Genomic DNA, 19,527 nt, shown 5'->3' on the forward strand with positions numbered 1-19,527 from the left:
TCATTGGTCGCTGCCTTATTTATTACAAAGTAGTAATGTCTCGTGAGTTTTTTTTACATGCACCATATTTAAATTGATCTCATACACCAGAATTCAGATCATGAATGGCTGATAGAATATTTTTGTTGGACATTCCTGAAGTAAATAAGATTGGCTGTGGTTAAATAAATATGATCAAACTTTTTAAATTTTTACAGTAATTTCAGTTCAGCAAGTGTTATCATCCGTTTCTCCTTCTAAAGATATGTTTGGACTTGAGGCTAGATTGAGTTAGTAATGTTCAGTTTTTCACAAAGATGGTAAAAGGCATCTCACAACCTATAGGAGATTGATTTTATATTTAGATTTGTATAACTGGTTATATGGATATATTTAATAGTGGGGAAATTTCTTCACTGTCTCATGGAACAGAGCAAGGCTTCTCTGTGTTTCAGTTTGTATCCATCAGTCTGTTTGAATGCAAGGGCTGGAGATAGGGAAGCAACAGCCACTTTATTTTTTTGCTCTTAACTATATTAATCTAATTAAAACTCCCTGTATCTAAAATGCTCCCTTTTAATTAACAAAAAGGCATTTCAATGTGGTTTGTTTATGATATCAAATAAAGACTATTTCAAAAAAGTAAATAAAGACTAAAAAAAAAAAAGAATTACCAGGAGAATATCAAGGGTCACTACAGGGTGGGACTATTCTCTGGAGGAACTGGGGACTAGCTTCAGGACACTTGGTGATATGTCTGGGACTTTTGGTTATTGGCCTAGCAACTCCGAAAAAGGCTGAGGGACAGGTGGAGAAATTATGTACTAGGTGTCACAACATTATCAACATGCACGTTGACCTTGGGTGGTTGATTCCTGATGTTTCCAGGACCCATGGTCCTTGCAATCATGGTGTGTGAAAAGTTGGGACGTTTTGGAATTTGACAGCTATGATATTTAGGTAGTTGGGATTAGATTCTAGGATTACTGGTTATGTTCTTTTCACATGGGGGGCCTAAGATACCTGCTAATCTCCATTGAAAATGCCTTTTGTGTATATCTCTTTTGTGACTCTTCCCTCTATCTGTCACTATTGCCATTAAGTCCATACATATCTGCTTTCTTCCGGTGGACTGTTAGTTCCCGAAGACAGAAGTCTTGCCTTTTTCCACCTTGTCCATTGACATCAGACCTGCCATAGGCCTTCCACCCAGATAATGTTCAATGATAGTAGAATAATTATAAAAGAATAATTGAAAAAAAAGGGATAAATAAGTGAAGAAATTAATGAATGAACATATGAACGACTAATGACTCCTAAAATCAGAGTTTCATCTTAGGAAATTTTTTTTCCTCTCCCTTTGTTCCCCATAATGCCCCCACTCCGTTACTGAGTTCCTACGGGGGAAGCTATGAAATCCTGAATAAGTGGACTGAATTTCTCTAGGTCTTAATTCCCTCATCTGTAACTTATCTACCTCAAATGCTTATTCAGAAGAGTGAAGAAAATAGGCAGTTCTAAGATAAATAATAATACATAAAGGTGGCTTACTTATTATGTTATTTTATTCATCAAGGATAAACACAAAATTCTATGTTTAAGTTCAAAATGTCAATTGCATAGACCATAGTCTAAAGAAAGATTTTGAGATTTTCTTGAATTTTAAGTAGAACTGCTCACTCCCTGCTTTATGTTCCCAGTGTACTTGGAAAGTGCTTTAACGAGGTCGGTTGCTTTGGTTAATTTGTCTCCTCTACTAGGCTTTGCTCAGGGCCCTGATGGTGCAGTGGTTAAGACCTAAGATGTGCTAGGGTTGCTAAACAAAAGGTCGGCAGTTCAAATCCACCAGCCACTACTTGGAGACCTCATGGGGCAGTTCTACTCTCTCTTACAGGGTCGCTATGAGCCTGAATTGACACGATGGCAATGAGATTTTTTTTTCGGTTACTAGGCTTTAAGATTAAACTCATGGGCAGGAGGCATATCTTGTTTCTCTTTGTTCCCTTCAGGTCCTAACACAGAGCCTGATATATACAGGCATAAACACAAAAAGAATAGAAGAATGAATTAATAAAAGATCATGTTTGCATAAATTTACATCTTAGCTGTCTCTTTCACTTGGAAGAATTAAAAGAAATCATATCCTAAAATATTTTACTCCAAAATAGATCACAATTTTAGTTAAGAACAATTTTTACATGAGGATTTTGTTTTTGATCATAGTCTCAGTCATGTGTGCATTACGAATATGACTACAGTGAATAAAAAATGGTTTGTGCTTGACAGTTTCAAACATGCCACAAATGGACATTGCACATTTATAGTGCTTGCACCCTGTGTACTACAGAGAGTCTACCCGTAGCACAGAGCGTACCAATAGCACAGTGTGTACCCATAGCAAATTAAAAAAACAAATAGTACCATGCCCGGTGTTTAAGAGCTGCTTAAATAATCATTTTTGAATGGATGTTGCTGTTTAATAATTTTGGCTCTGTCACAAACATGACTTATAATGAAGTTATTGCCATAATAATAAGTAAAAATTATGCTTTCAATGGCAGTACCTTTGCTTCTTGAAACGTAAAGAATTTTGTAGCAATGATTTGGTTCAATTTAGGTATTGTGAAAAGCTGACTAGCAACATTTAAGCTAATATTTTCCATGTCACGTTCTATAAGCAAGGAGTCTCAGAATCCTTCCTTTGGCCTCAAAAATCAGCTCAGTCTAGATGAGGCTCAGCAAACATTTGCTCTTGACAGTTGTCTTCAGCCCAGCAAACAGAGTTTATGGCTCTGTCTAGATCTATAATTCGCCAATCTGGAGATGTAACTCAGACTTTTCCCTAGTTCATTGATGATGACTGTGAGTCTAGGACCCCTCTGTGATAACAGCTGTAGTCTCACCATCACAGACTCTGGATATCAAGTCCAACAGCTATGTATGCGCTGAGGTCACTGGCTTCTTCAGCCTCTTCCTGTGATTCATGTCCACTCTTAAGGCAGTCTTAGGTTTCATTGCTCATTCTTCTAGAGCTGTACCATAAATTTCAGCTTTCTTTTCAGGCAAAGCTAGGGCTATCCACCTTTTGTTCTGACCTGGAATAGTTTTGGAAGTAGGTCCGAGGGTCATACAGTCTGTGTTTTTGTCTGAACTTCTGAAGACAATTGCTGAGACATTTACTCTGTGGAACAAAAGGATAAAGCATTTCCCAAGTTGGTGGTGGTGTATGGAGAACCTCCAAAAGCTTTGAGGAGTAGAAGGTGTAGGCAGCACTACTGGTTGGAATCTGGGTCTGATGTGGGGTTGTTTGGTCTCTTGAACTTCTTGGTACAGATCTGCACAGTTGTGAAGCCTCAGTTCAGGTCCTCCAACTCCATCTGTGCCTCTCTCCCTCAGGTTTCACACAACACACCTCGCACCGTGCCACAGTGCCACACATTCAACTTAATGTCAGGAAGGGTTCTAACTTGGACCCTCACAGACATGTCTTAAGGGACTCCCTCTTATTCTTCTACTTCTAGCAAATCCAAGAATGGGTATGGAAAAATCAGGATCAGATCTGAATTAGTGATTCAAGCACACTGTCCTTCCCTGCTTCGTAGCGTCTGTCTTATAACTGAGAAAACGCCCATGATTTGTCCCTTGATAACAATGTGATTGTATTTCTACCCCAAGATGGAAAATATCAGTTTAGAAGAAGATCATAACAGCCATCTAGTATCTTTTTATAGATTAGTATTCCAAAGTAAACTATGCACCCTTGAGAGTACCTAGTGCAGTGTATACCATTTAAAAGCTTCTCTACAAAGAGTTGAGGAAAAGGAAAGGAAAGCAATGTTGCATCAAAATGAAAAACATTGTATCCTAATAAAAATATCTTCCATCTGATCAAGGGTGATGAAAAAAAGAACTTCAACAAACAAACGTAGATGATGAAACAATGGAGGACATGTGATCCTGGAAAGAGGGTCCAACCCAGGACTGTAGTTATGTCAACGGCCTTGATGACTGCTGCATAATACTTTGGGGAAGAAACTGATCCAGATTGAAGCAAGAGAACAGAGGGTTCCAGGGGAGGTTGCCAAGGAAAATGAAAAGCATTTAATAGAATAGTAATGTGACCCAGAAGATAGATAGACTTTGACGGAATAATAAACCAGGTCAATATTAATCAGCCCAAATAGTAATGGGAACTCAACAATGGCCACAGATGCTTCCATGTTTCTTATTTCATATTGTCTCTCTTTCAAAGCTCTCATTACTCCAACATCTTATTCCCAGCTGATAATCTTACTTCCTACTTCAGAAAAATGTCAATGTGGGTTAGACATGAATTCTCAAGTCTCCATCACTAAGCCTTTGCTTATCTTCTTCCCCTATTTATAACATTTGTGTAAATCTTTCTTCTCCAAATTATTTGGCCCCACAAATGAGACTATGCATAATCTGCCCAGATTACTTTTATAGATTAATTTCTCATGAACTTCCAACTCACTCTTAAAGCTGTAGCTATCCCTCTCCCTTGTTTTACCCCCATTCTCCTCCTCCAGCATTCTTTTTCAAGCCTTTTTAACTGTACTTATGTTTTCATTTTTCCCAGAAGCAGTCCTTTTTTCTTTGCCTATCCTCTCTCTTCCACCTGGCATTCATTATATTATTTCTTACTGCTGCTACAAGGGATTACCACAAATTCATCAGCTTCAAATAACACAAATCTATTATCTCACTATTTATGCAGGTCAGAAATTAAGGTGGGCTTGACTAGGTGCTCCATTAAAATCTCTCAATGCTGAAATCAAGGTGTCAGCAATGAGGCATCCCTTACGGAAGCCTCTGAGGAAGAATCAGCTTCCAAGATTATTCAGGTTGTTGATTGAATTCAGCTCTTTGAGGTTTCTATTCCTTTGCAGGTTATTAGTCAGGGACCAGTCTTTGCTTTCTAAGGCTGCCCACATTACTTCTGATGCTTTTCATTTGTCATCCTCCAGCAGTGGGGGGTACAGTGCCTCTCAGGCTTTAAGCACTCTGACTTCTCCTTCCTCATATTTCTCTGGCTCTAGCCTGAGAAAGTTCTGTGCCTTTAAATGCTCATGTGATTAGATTGGGTCCATCTGGATTTAAAAACAAAAACTCTCTGTGTTAAGGCCCATAATCTTAATTACTTCCAGATTTTGGGTGTGGACATCTTTAGGAGGATATGTTTGATTATTTCTTTGATAGTCAGGAGAGATCACAAACTCCTGGAAATTTTCTCTCATTGTCCTTGATTGTTGCAAATTTCTCTGTTTTGTTTTCCCCCTGAATCTTCTTATATCTTTTATCAGTGCACTTACTGCATTAGGAGTTTCCCAAATTAGTCTATTCTTACTCATCTATACACTGTCATGACTAAAATAGTGTCTGACATTGAGTGAAAATCTCAATTTCTAGTTACTCATGTTAACATAAACAATATCATATGCCTTGAGGGTAGGGATTGTGACTTTGTCTTAAATGAAAAACAAATTATTTTATTTATTTTTTCTTATGGAGGAACTTAAAGAGAAAGGCTTGTGACAAAGAAGTAATGGGTCAAAATTCGGATCAACCCATGTTGATTAATCCAGACTCAAAAATTTCCTGACCTTTTTCTGTGAGGATTAATGTGACCTTGAGAAGAAGATCAAGGAGTGTATTAGGTGATGTACTGAATCCTTTGATCTGACTTACCTCTGCATTATTCCGGAAAACCTACTACTTTTTCAGCCTGCTTAGTCTCAGTCAAACTTCAGATGTCAAAGAGATTCTTTCTAAAACTGACTCCTTTCACTTCCTTCCTCATTTCCTTCAACTCTTAGTCTCTTGTTACCAATCACTATTTTTCCAGCTGTATCTGCTAGGATTTTTCTAGTGAAATGAGTTGTTCCATCAATTCTAACAATTTATTATCATTGGTGCTGTTTCATTTTGATCTATATCCATTCTCAATTGTTTCACTTTCAGTATCCAATGTTAGGAATTAAACATAGCCACTAACATCCATTGAGTGCTATGTGCTAGCCTGTAGGCTACACACTTCACAAGTATTATTTCATTTAATTATCCTAATTTTCCTGTGATGTAGGGATGACTATTGTCTATTTTTCAGAGAAAAAAGCTCTATGTCAGTTAGAAACTACTCTAAGGCACATAGTGAAACCTAGATTCAAACTAAGGTCCACCTGGCTCCAAGTTTCCTCAGCTAAACCCTATTATCTGTCTATATTGTCTCTCAAGTAGGTGTTCAATGGAGAAGATAGCACATGGCTGTGTCCTCAACACCTTCTTAATCAGGACAAACATGTTCTATAATCTGACGTATAATTGCCCTGGCTGTATGGACAGCCACAATATAACAGTGCTACGTATCACGTTGGGATCTTGTTCATATATGACCCAAGTGGGAATTTCACATGTTTTAATCAATTTGACTTGTAAAACTAGTTTTATAGGACTTGATCACTCTTCATAGGATACAGCATTTTTTGTGGTTATTGACTATAGTAACAAAATGGAAAAATCAGGTCACCGACTTAGAAGACATTGGTTTAAATATCATTCTGCCCCTAACATGCTGTGGATGTTTTTAATGTGCCTCTCCTTTTCTACGCTTTAGTTACCTCTTCTGTAAAATACAGTGTTCTCCCAGATCCCTTCAGGTTCTGACCATTCCTGCTATTTTGATACCCTTATGAGTGAGAAAATGCCCAGGCGTGGAAGCTTGGAATATCTATCTGTATTCCCAGCGGTCCCTGAGCACATGAGCTGAAATAAGCTCAAGGGATTTCTTGAAGACATCCTTCTGTGGCTCAGGCTAGGAAGCTGGCAAAGGTAACTGGGGCCTATGGGCAGGAAGTACGGTGCCCCAGTGCTTATCTCCCTCCCTCTTCACCTTCCATGGGTAAAGCTGTCTCAGGTAGGTAAGCTTGTGTGTCAAGCCCTGAGGTACTCTGTCCTTAGCTTCTAAATCCTGGGTTATGATATGACAATCTGAAGGGAGAGAGGCTGTCCTTAATCTGAGTCAATTTTTTCCTGTGCTTGCGTGCTTTCACCTTAGTTCTTTCCCAGTTCTATATTTTCTATCTGTTTCTCCTCCTCTTTGGAATGTTATTATGCTTTCTGCTTCAAAAGTGCTTTCTTGGAAGAGGTACCTTGTCAGGCTATGGTTTGGAAGTAGATGCCTTGGTGTAAGAAAGCACTTCCACCCTTTTCTCAGTATAATTTGGGATGAGGGTGTATAAAAAACCCCTAGATGCTTTGGAAGCTACTTGGTAGGGTCCTACTTAGTGCTAAAAGACTCCAAATCAGAGTTGTCTGCACACTGCATATAGAGGCAAACAGAAAGTGTAGGAAAAGCTTACCGTATGGAAATAAAGGAGTCCTAAAAATATGACATGGAGAAAAAAAAAATTCATCCTGGACAGAGAAGATAGAAAAGATCTGAGTACAGGTAGAGGAAAAAAGACAAATGAAGATGTAGTGCTGGCTTTAGTATTCATAGGTGCAAAGTCCTAAGAATTTTTCCAGCTCTCCTCTTTTGGGTGTTCACAGGCTCATTAGGTAACTTTACAGAAAATGGAATCAACCCGGAGAAGGTCAGTAACTTACAGCGCACCTATCCTGTTCAAGACCTTGTTCTGACCACATCAGGGACTGTAGCAATAAATAAAAGTCAAGGCTGAATCCTTGGGGCTAGTAGACAGGAAGGAAGATAAGATTAACAAAGCTACAATGCAATTCAGGCATAGAAGTGAACACTAAAGTAGATACAAGCCCAGAGCTTTGAGAGTGATGGGAGGGAGAAGTAACCTCTGATGATAGTGATCAGCCAGGTATTCATGGAATAGGGACTTGGACCTGAAAAATGAATTAAATGGGGATACTCATACATTGTGAGTAATGGCTGGTCGCTGGGAAGTCAGGTCACGTTCGTGTACTAGCAAGTATACTTATGTGGGTATCTTGAGATACAGGAAGGGGATTTTGATACTTGAGGCCAGAAATATTGATTTAGCACTAACCACATTGCGAATTTAATTCTAGGGTAAACCAAAAAAAACCAAACCCTGTGCGGTCAAGTCGATTCCGACTCATAGAGACCCTAGAGGACAGAGTAGAACTGCCCCCATAGAGTTTCCAAGGAGCACCTGGTGAATTTGAACTGCTGATGCTTTGGTTAACAGCATAGCATTTAACCATTACTCCACCAGGGTTTCCAATTCTAAGGTAGAGAGTTTGAATTTGAATCTTTGGCAATGAGGAAGCATTTAAGGCTTCTAAGCAGAACAGTGCCATTTTCACCGTTGCCCTTTAAAGTATGAGAGAATAGGTTGGAGAGAGGCAGGAGTTTTATTAGGCAGATGTAATTATGGCAGAAAAATACAATATCTTGGATCTGAAGTATGATGTTGCTAATGGAATAAGATGGAGAAAGGTGTTGACAGAGGCACTTTGGGTTTGATATTTTCATTGTTAACACGGTTTAATGTGGTAAGTAAAAGGAAAGGAGTCAAAGTGATTTTTGGATTGAGTCTCAATCCTTAATGCAGTGATAAAAGAGATGAAGAGAGAACACAGATGAGGAGCCATTCTAGCTAGAAGTAAATGATTATTAATCCAGTGGATTTGGGGTACTATGTACTACACCTATTCCTCATTCATCAACTTTGTCATTATCCCACGTTTTGTGCTTATGACAACAGTGAAAAAGCTACTGATTATTATGTGCATTAATGAGGTACATCTGTTAGTAATGAATGCCAAGCTGTGAGGCAAGAGTAAAAATGGTTCTTAATGGTTAAGCTTATGTGTTAACTTAGATGGGCCATGGTTCTCAGTGGTTTGGAAGTTATATAATGATGTAATTTGGCAGCTATGTAATGATTTAGTCATCCTTCATTTTGTGATTTGATGTGGTCATTCTTCATTTTGGCATAATGCTGATTTTTGCAGAACAACCTGGTCTTTGGAACCTAACTATGTCCATAAGTGAGGAGTATATATATTTTGTTCTGAAAAAAATAATTAAGAAATGACTTGACAACAAAGTAAATTGTTCATTAGTTTCCTGCCATGAGTTAGATGGATAGAAGAAGGAAAAAAAAGAACAAAACTTTTATTTGTTATTGAATCAGGTCCCACTGATGGTGACCCCATGTTTGTTAACGTTGAACTGTGCTCCATAAGATTCTCAACTGCTGAATTTTCAGAAATAGAACACCAGACCTTTTTTCTGTGGCTTCCTGGGTGGATTCCGACTTCCAACCTTGAGTGAGTTAGACATTTGTATCACCAAGGAACTCCAGAGTAATGAAAAGGTGGATGGAATTTGAGAAGTGAGTGGGAATCAACTTGATGGCACATGACAAGAACAACAGTGTGTGTCTTAATGTCTGAAAAGTCATCTCTAAGAAGTGATATCTTTCTATTCGTCTATCTTCTGTCTAGACGAAAGGGTAGAGAAATTGAAAGACTATTGACAAATAACGAAGCTGGTGAATCACAATAAAGTAGTGAATGATCAGTAGCTTGAGAGAGTAAATAAAGGAAAAGTTCATGGTTCAATGCAACGTTCTGAGAGAGTGCATCATAGCTCTGGTAGTAGCAGTCAGGAGAGTTCTGTCTTAAGTCTTAAACACAGCAATTCCCATGGATTGAATTAAAAAAAAAAAAATCATGTCTTTGAGTGTGGAGAAAAGTATGAAGACAATAGATAAAGGCATTAAGGAAGGCAAAGTGACCTGTCTGACCAGCTGAATAAACTGAGAAAACTCAGATATTCCAGAAATCTTGGTAACAATAAGAGGCAAGAATGAGAGACTTAGGGAATAAAATTGATGTATTTTTATAAGGTGAGAGACTGAGTGATACAATATGGTCCTAAGACATTAGGCAAAGGCTGTGATGAAATTTTCTGCTTGTCTTCTTACAGAATAATGGTTCTAGAATCTAAGCTGGAGTCCCCTCATGGAAGATAACCTCCACAACAGCTCAGGGTTGCCTCCTTTCACACTGACGGGACTCCCAGGGCTGGAGACCTCCCAACACTGGCTGTTTCTGCTGCTTGGTGTGCTCTACACTGTGTCCATTGTGGGCAATGCCCTTATTCTCTTCATTATCAAGGAGGAACAGAGCTTGCATCAGCCTATGTACTATTTCCTGTCCCTGCTATCAGTCAATGACCTAGGTGTGTCCTTTTCCACACTGCCCACTGTGCTGGCCACATTTTGCTTCCACTTAAAGGAGATTAGCTTTGATTCTTGTATGGCTCAAATGTTCTTTATCCACTTCTTCTCCTTCACGGACTCTGGGATCCTACTGGCCATGAGCTTTGACCGCTATGTGGCCATCTGAAACCCACTGTGGTATGCCACAGTGCTCACTGATGCCCAAGTGTTGCGCATGGGCACGTCTGTTATCATCCGCAGTTTCTGCATGGTTTTCCCACTACCTTTCCTTTTGAAGAGGCTGCTCTTCTGCAAGGCCAATGTACTCTCCCATGCCTACTGTTTACACCCAGACTTGATCCACCTGCCCTGTGGTGACGTCACCATCAACAATATCTTTGACCTATTCATTGTCATCTCTACCTTTGGCCTGGACTCTGCACTCATTCTCCTCTCCTATGTGCTTATACTACGCACTGTGATGGCCATTGCCTCCCAGGAAGAGCGGTTGAAGACACTCAACACATGTGTATCACACATCTGTGCTGTGCTCATCTTTTATGTGCCTTTGGTTGGTGGATCCATGGCTGCTCGCTATGGGAGGCATGCCCCAAAGTATGTGCACACACTGTTGTCTCTAATCTACCTCTTTGTGCTTCCAGTGCTCAATCCTGTCATCTATTCCATAAAAACCAAAGAGATTCGTCAAAAGCTTCATAAAATACTGCTGGGAACCAAGTTTTGAGTAGAAAGGGACATGTTGAAAGGCCACGAGTCAATGTTTACTATTATTCCACAAATTTGAATTTCCAAGACCACCTTTGACAAGGATTTTTAAGTTTCATTTTCGAATATTGACCCACTATAAAAAAAAAAAAATTAGGATTCCTGTCAGCAGTTAGATGATGACAACCTGGCAAGAGTTAAGACCCAAGCCAACAGATTTCAGAAGGATTAAATGGGTTATGATTTAGGGGAAAGAAAGCTTCATTTCTCTCTTTTTTACTTGAAAAGCATACAACCTGATAATTTGTCCGTTATTTTTTTTCCACAATATATTTCTCTTATCCTTGTTTGAAGTGAATCATCACAAAGGGAATTACTTATTACCGTGGAAATACTGTATTAATGTGGGAAAGAATTATTTTCTGTATGATATTTCAAAGGAATATTAGTTAAGATCACATATATATTAACATATGCATACAATATTATGCTCAGTAAGACTTATTTCACGTAATGTGGGTACATCATTCACCTGTCCTTTAAAAAGAGATGATAGTAATTGCATATAAGTTGCATTAAATGATCTAACTTTCAGTAAAATAAAGTTTGGCAGAATGTCTCTTAATTACAGCACTGCAAGTGTCAATCTCTTATGTCTTACTGCCCTTAACCATCTTCCCTACCAGTATCAGTTGTGGTTGAATGGAGTCCAACTCATGGCAACGCCATGTTTGTACAAGTAGAACTCTATTCCATAAGGTTTTCAATGGCTGATTTTTTGGAAGGAGATACCAGGCCTTTCTTCTGTGATGCCTCTGGGTGGACTCAAACCACCAACTTCTGTTTGCACTATAGTGTGTTAACCTTTTCTGCCATCCAGCAGCTCTAATCATCTTTCCTATCCCCCAATAATTTACTCCAACCATATTAAACAATGTATTGTTTCCGGAATCAACAGGTTTCTTTTTGTGTCTGTTTCTTTGCTTTTATAGCTTCTACTTAGAATATCTGATCCATGCTCATATGCCTGGCTAACATACACTACTCATTAAAAAATAAAATCATTAAAGTATTTATTGAACCGTTATCATGGGCCATTAAGTGGCTCAGCTTTTGGATTACATACTGTAGGTCGCGTTTCTAGCACTTCCTTTAGTGCCTGCTTTCTCCTTACCTGCTCCCTCCACTTCCAACAGTGGTAAAACAGATGTTTTATTAATTTTCTGCATCTAATGTATTTCATGTAGATTTATTACACAACATCTAGGTATTATTATGCACTTCATTTACTTATGCATCATTTCTCATTTCCCCCACATCTTTCAGTTTTTTGTACCGTCGGGGCGTGCATGTTGCTGTGATGGTCGAAGCTATGCCAGTAGTATCCAAATCCCAGCAGGGTCTCCCACGGCAGACAGATTTCAGCTGCGCTTCCGGACTAAGACTGACGAGGAAGAAGGACTCGACGGTCTAGTTCTAAAAAGAATCATCCAGTGAAAATTTTATGAACTGCACTAGATTATTGTCTGATATAGTTCTGTAAGATGTGCCTCCAGTTTGGTAGGCACTCAAAATACCATCGGGGAAGAGTTGGCTCCTCAAAGTAGAGTTGGCCTTAATGAGCTAGATAGAGTCAAGCTTTCAGGACCTTCATTTGCCAATGTGGCACGATTCAAAATGAGAAGAAACAACTGCAAACATCCATTAATGTATGAAGTATGAATCTAGGAAATTTGGAAATCGACAAAAATGAAATAGAACACGTCCATATTCTAGGCATTAGTGATCTGAAATGGACTGGGATTGGTCATTTTGAATTTGGACAGTCATATGCTCTCCTATGTCGGGAATGACAGCTTGAAGAGGAATGGCATTGCATTCATCATCAAAAAGAACACTTCAAAATCTATCCTGAAGTACAGCACTGTCAGTGATAGGATAATATGTATATGCCTACAAGTAAGACCTGTTAATACCACTATTATTCAAATTTACACACCAACAACTTAGAAAAAAGATGAAGAAATTGAAGATTTTTACCAGCTTCTGCAGTCTGAAATTGATCAAATGTGCAATCACGGTGCATTGATAATAACTCGTGATTGGAATGCAAAACTGGAAACAAAGAAGAAGGATTGGTAGTTGGAAAATAGCTAACTGGCCAACCACCTGGAAGGGAGCCATATTTATGGCTATTTCCAAGAAAGGTGACTCAACTGAATGTGGAAATTATGCAATAATATCACATGCAAGTAAAATTTGCTGAAGATCATTCAAAAGTGGTTGCAGCAGGGTATTGGCAGGGAACTGCCAGAAATTCAAACCAGGTTCAGAAGAGGACATGGAACCAAGGATATCACTACTGATGTCAGACGGATCTCGGCTGAAAGCACAGAATACCAGAAAGATGTTTAGTTGTGCTGTATTAACTATGCAAAGGCATTTGACTATGTGGATCATAACAAATGATGGATAACATTGCAAAGAATGGGAATTCCAGAGCACTTAACTGTGCTTATGAGAAACCTCTACATAGATCAAGAGGCAGCTGTTGGAATAGAACAAGGGGATACCACATGTTTTAAAGTCAGGAAAAGTGTGCATCATGGTTGTGTCACTTCACCATACCTATTGAACGCGTATGCTGAGCAAACATTTCAAGAAACTGGACTCTATGAAGAAAAACGGAGCATCGAGATTGGAGGAAAATGCATTAACTACCCGTGGTATGCAGACGACACATCCTCATTTATTGAAAACAAAGAGGACTTGAAGCAGTTACTGATGAAGATCAAAGACCACAGCTTTCCATATAGATTACACCTCAACGTAAAGAAAACAAAATCCTCACAACTGGACCAATAAGCAATATCATGATAAATGAAGAAAAGATTGAAGTTGTCAAGGATTTCATTTTACTTCAATTCGCAATCAACACCCTTTGAAGCAGCAGTCAAGAAATCAAAAGACACATTTTATTGGACAAACCTGCTACAAAAGACCTCTTTAAAGTGTTGAAAAGCAAAGATGTCATCTTGAAGACTAAGGTGTGCCTGACCTAAGCCATGGTGATTTCGATCGTCTCATAGGCATGCAAAAGCTGGACAATGACTAAAGAAGACTGAAGAAGAATTGACGCCTTTAAATTGTGGTGTGGGCCAAGTATATACTGCCAAAAGAACAAACAAACCTGTCTTGGAAGGAGTACAACCAAAATGCTCCCTAGACACAAGGATGTTGACACCATGTCTCACATATTTTGGACATGTTATCAGAAGAGACCAATCCCTGGAGAAGGACATCATGCCAGGTAAAGTACCTGCCTATTGCCACAGAGTCAACTCCAACTCGTAGCGACCCTGTAGGACAGAGTAGAATTGCTCCATAGGGTTTCCAAGGAATCCCTGGTGGATTCAAACTGCTGACCTTTTGGTCAGCAGCTGTATCTCTTAATTACTGTGCCACCAAGGCAAAGTACCGGGTCAGAGAAAAAGAGGAAGACCCTCAAAAAGATGAGCTGACACAATGGCTGCAAAAATGGGGCCTGGCACATCAGCCATTGTGAGAATGGCGCAGGACCAGGCAGCGTTTCGTTCTATAGCACATAGCTTGCTATGAGTCGCTACTGACCCAATGGCACCCAACAACAGTGGCAGTTTCCTGTCTGCGTGGAATAGGTTCTGAAAGAATGGATTGTGTGTTTGTATTAGAAAGAGTGTGAACTTTATGACAGGCCGATTACAGACTTAGGGGAAAAAAAAAAAAACCTCTCTGAGCTTCCATCCACTCTTTTGTAAAATTAGTTAAAAAGTAACCAGATTGTTTGGTATTTACAAACAATATATGTAAGATGTTTAGTACACTGTTTAACATATAACATTTATTCAATATAGGGAAACTACTATTTTTACAGTAATCATACTTTTAACCCTAGAATTTGGCATTATACAAATTAAATAGCAGATTTAAATTAATACCTGTGGATTGGATAAACAAATGAATTACAGTGTACAACTGTTATTTACAAGTGACGTAATTAGTGAAACAACAAAACACAGAAACAGCAAACATTGAGAAAATATATGAAATATATATAAACAAAACTAGTAACTTGTTAAATACTAGATAACATTTTAATGAGAAATTTTATGGGCAAAAATGTGAAAATATTATTGATAGGTTTCAAAGTAAGCTTGAATGAATGAACACAAAAGCATATTCCTTAATAGAAAGATTAAAGAAATATTTAAATGTGGTAGTTCTCAAATCAATTTAATTAATTCAAGACATTATTGAGAGCCCAACAAAATGATTTTAAAGTTAATTTAGAATTTTTGCACAAGTGATATTTCCCTCCTTCAAAAATTCTAAAAAGGTGAGAAATTGTGAACAGGAATATAATGTACTACTGAAAGTTAATATGAAAAAAACCAAAGCTATGCTGATGGAAATAGAAGATAAGGCTGCAACAGAGATTTATAGAATAGGATAGGTTGGAAAAATGTATAAACTACTGTGAAGGAGTATTTTCAAATAAACGGTTATCAAACGGTATTTATAGCACATTTTTTTGTAAGCACACCAACATGTAATGTTATTACTACATATTTACATATTTGCATAGAAAAATGTTTGAAGAATTTGCAGAAATTTTATTAGCAGTCTCTGGTTAGTGAGATTGGGAAGATTTATCTTCTGTTTGTCTGCATTTTCTGTAATACATCTGCATTCTGTTTGTCATGGAATGAGAGACAGGAAAGAAATGGAGAGCTCCAAGCTGTGAGCCTCCCAGGAGAGGGGTCTGAGTGTTGGTGGCCCTGCTGGCTCCCCACTGAGGTGCTTTCCAAGTCCTCCTCTCTGCCCATCCCAAGGGATAAGCAGTTCCTTTCCCTAGTGGAGCCATTCCCTTCCAGATGTGGCTAAGGGCTGTGGAGGGCCCACTGTCACTACCCATGGGAGCCTGAGTCTGGCCCCCAAGAGGCTCCTCTTTTCCATGCTCATGGAGTTCAGTGCATATCTGGAAAACTTCAAACTTTCACATCCCATATCCCTCATCACCAATGCCTATGCTAGCCAAAAGGTGTACTCTGTAGTCAAAAGGTAATATCAGACAATTAATTTAAAACAGAATAGTGTATCTATGGCAGGCCTGATGTCAGAACTAATCTCACCTGACCTCTTCATTCATCTGAGTTAACTAGACCAGGTTTTAAAATCTCTGATGCGCAGTTTTATCAGCTGCAGGGTTATACTAATGATAATATTTCTTAAGGGCTTGTTACATGCCGGATGATGTTCCACGGTGTTTTGTTTTATTTCTTAAAAAAAAAAAAATCACTAGCTCCTAATAACAGTCCTCACTCCTGTGGTGCAGGTAAAACTATTATTCTTGTTTTACAGCTGAGGAGCCTGAGGCATACAGAGTAAATTGAGTAACTTGTCCAGGATCACCTAGCTAGTAAATGACAGAGTAGTTGAACCCATGCAGTCACTCTCAAGTCCAAGGCTAGTGTGATTTTGAGTTGATGACACTACTTTGAAAATTGTCACAATTCCTGTTTATTCTCTTATTGCCTTTTGCAGCACATTTAGCAGCAACTGAGTTTCGCTTGGGTGTCTTTAGATGACAGATCTCAAAGGAAGCTCCTCTGTTCATTCAGAGACTATTTACTAAATTCCCACAACGTGGCAGGCCCCATGAGGGAATCCATGGGGAATGTTGTTGTTGTTGTTGTTAGGTGCCTTCGAATTGGTTCCGACTCATAGCGACCCTATGCACAACAGAACAAAACACTCCCCTGTCCTGAGCCATCCTTAAAATCGTTGTTATGCCTGAGCTCATTGTTGTAGCCACTGTGTCAATCCACCTCGTTGAGGGCCTTCCTCTTTTCCACTGACCCTGTACTCTGCCAAGCATGATGTCCTTCTCCAGGGACTGATCCCTCCATGGGGAATAGTGAAGAGTATTTACCTCTGAACTTACAGTTGTGACCATACCACATAATCACTAAGAGTGTCTGGATCCAAGTGCTAGTTGTGCCATTTCTGTATTTTGTGACTTTGGAAAAGTTATTTAACTCATTGTGCCTCAATTTCCTTATATATAAATCATTTAATACTGATACTTCATAAAATTGCTGTGTGATTTAAAGGAAGTAATGGAGTTATCCAATACATAGAACTCCCAATAAGTATATGTAAATGTTCTTACTGGAGGAAATAGTTCTGTCATATGATACCATGATTACAGTCTGTGGTAACCCAGAGAAGGGGCACCTAACCCAGCCTGGAGGACCAGAAAGATCTTTAGTGCAAATTAGCTTGAACTAAAAGGTAGAAAACTTTACGAAGGTTTTACAACAGGAGTGAAAAGAAGGTTTGCATTGGGAATTAAGCTTCATTTATTTAAAAAAACAAAAACAAACAAACGGAAAAAACATCCAAATGTGTGCCATTCTGCAAGGTGGTAAAAACCATAATCCAATCCTGTTGCTGTCAAGTCAACTCAGACTTAACAACCCTTCAGCGACCCTATTAGGGCAGAGCAGGTTTTCCAAGGCTGTAACCTTTCCGGAAGCTGATTAGTACATCTGTCTTCACAGAGCTGCTGATGAGTTCAAACTGGTGACCTCTTGGTTATCAGCCACGTTCTTTACCATTGGGTCACCAAAGCTCCTACCTCATGAAAGGCAGGGGTCACTTAATACAGGGTCCTATAGGCCTTTATCAACGTGGACTTTATGAATATGGAAATGTACAAACACGTGGTGACATTTAAAATACAAATATTTCTGTAATGTGGAAAATAGATTGGAAGAAGGCTGAATTAATGTGGGGAAGTAAGTTAAGATATTGATGTAATAATCTAAGGCTGACATGTTGATATGCTGATTGAGAGAGTATCGGCATAGAAAGAAGTTGTTAGGATGGAAAGATATTTAAGGAGTGACACTGAAACGATATAACACGTGCATGGTGCTATTAATGTGCAGTGAGAAGTAGAATTATTACATGGACAAAATTTTCTTGTCAACTTGATTAGCATGTTCTACCTGGTGAGAGACACACCATAATTAGATTTTGAGTAAACAAACAATAAGAGACAAAGGTGCTTAATTATAGGATTCCAAAATTTCATGTCTCCGGTTCTGATGGATAGATATCAATCTCCCAACAAGCAGTGCATCAGTTCATTATCCCCTGGTGCATGGTGGTCCAGTTGTGTCTTCTCTTTTTAACCCCTTGCTTGATGCCATTCTTTAAGTCTTTTTCTTTACTTTAATCTCCTCTTCCATTTGATGACTTTATATTTGTGTGTATACAGTCTATGTGTTTATGAGTTTTTCATCCAGAATTGGAATCTTGGATCCTCCAATAATATAATCATGGCAAGTTCCATAAACTCTCTTAATCTTAGATATCTCCTTTGTGCAAATTAGATTTAAAAACATAATTGATAGGATTCTGTGAATATTAAATAAACAACAACAACAACAAAAATTCATTGCCATCCGGTTGATTCTGAATCATAGCAACCATATGGGACTGAGTAGAACTGCCCCATAGAATTTTCTAGGCTGTAATCTTTTCCAGAAGCAGACTGCCACATCTTTCTTGTGTGGAGCCACTGGGTGGGTTTGAACCACTGACCTTTTGGTTAGCAGCAGAGCCTTTAAACACTGTGCCACCAAGGCTCCTGTTGAATATTTAAACAGTGCATATAAATATGCTAGTAAGTTTATGACATGTAGTAGGTGCTCCAGAAATGGAAACTATTTTCTTACCCTATATCTTCAGCCAGATTAAATTAGTTGAATCATTTTTTTTTAAGGTATCTTTTTATTTCTCTCTTTTGATCTCTTGTGATTGGTTTATTGATTAATTATAGGAAGGCAGACTTTTTTTTTTTTTTTTAATTTCCAAGTAGTTTGAGACAAATTCCCTTGCATGCCCTTTCTCTGTTCCCATACACACATTTACACACACACACTAAAGAGCACTGGTGTCCTGTGGTTAAGGACTGCACCGTTAACTGACAGGTCAGTGGTGGGAACCCTCCAGCAGCTCTGCAGGATAAAAATATGGCAGTCCGCTTCCATACAGATGAGAGCTTTGGAAACTCATTTGGCAGTTCTACTCTGTCCTATAGGGTAGCTATGAGTCAGAACTGACCTGACGTCAACGGGCTTGGTTTTGGCTTACATATACCTTCATACACACACAGACACTAAATTGAGTCTAATAAAGGCCTTTGGAGGTACTAAATTCTGAACTTTCTTTTTCTTCTATATAAATTTTAAAACATTAAAAAAATTAAACTCTAGAATAGGAAGTTCAATAAAGTTCAAGTTTTCCTATGAGAGCTACTTTGATGCTTTAAAAAAGTACATTTTTTGAGTGCTTTACTGTTCCGTTGCTCCGAATGTGTATGCTTAGTTATTCTGTCTACTTAATAAATGAGTACTGATTTTAGACATAATAAAATTTCTTTATCAGGTTTTTTTTTTATGAGGCTGAAATGAGCTAACCTATATCAAAGAATCTGGCATGATCTCAGGCACTTGGTAGATATATCAGTTGTTCTCCCTGTCATTCTACGACCCTGGTTATCAGGGACAGCAAGCACAGTGGGAACTGA

At 38.6% G+C, this 19,527-nt stretch overlaps 1 pseudogene; it reads left to right on the forward strand.

Moving 5' to 3' along the window:
- The first annotated feature begins 9,963 nt into the window (after window positions 1-9,963).
- On the forward strand, window positions 9,964-10,908 carry LOC100660432 (olfactory receptor 51I2-like; annotated as a pseudogene).
- The last annotated feature ends 8,619 nt before the right edge of the window (window positions 10,909-19,527 follow it).

Source organism: Loxodonta africana, chromosome 7 (genome assembly GCF_030014295.1).
Source record: "Loxodonta africana isolate mLoxAfr1 chromosome 7, mLoxAfr1.hap2, whole genome shotgun sequence".
Classification (NCBI taxonomy): domain Eukaryota; kingdom Metazoa; phylum Chordata; class Mammalia; order Proboscidea; family Elephantidae; genus Loxodonta; species Loxodonta africana.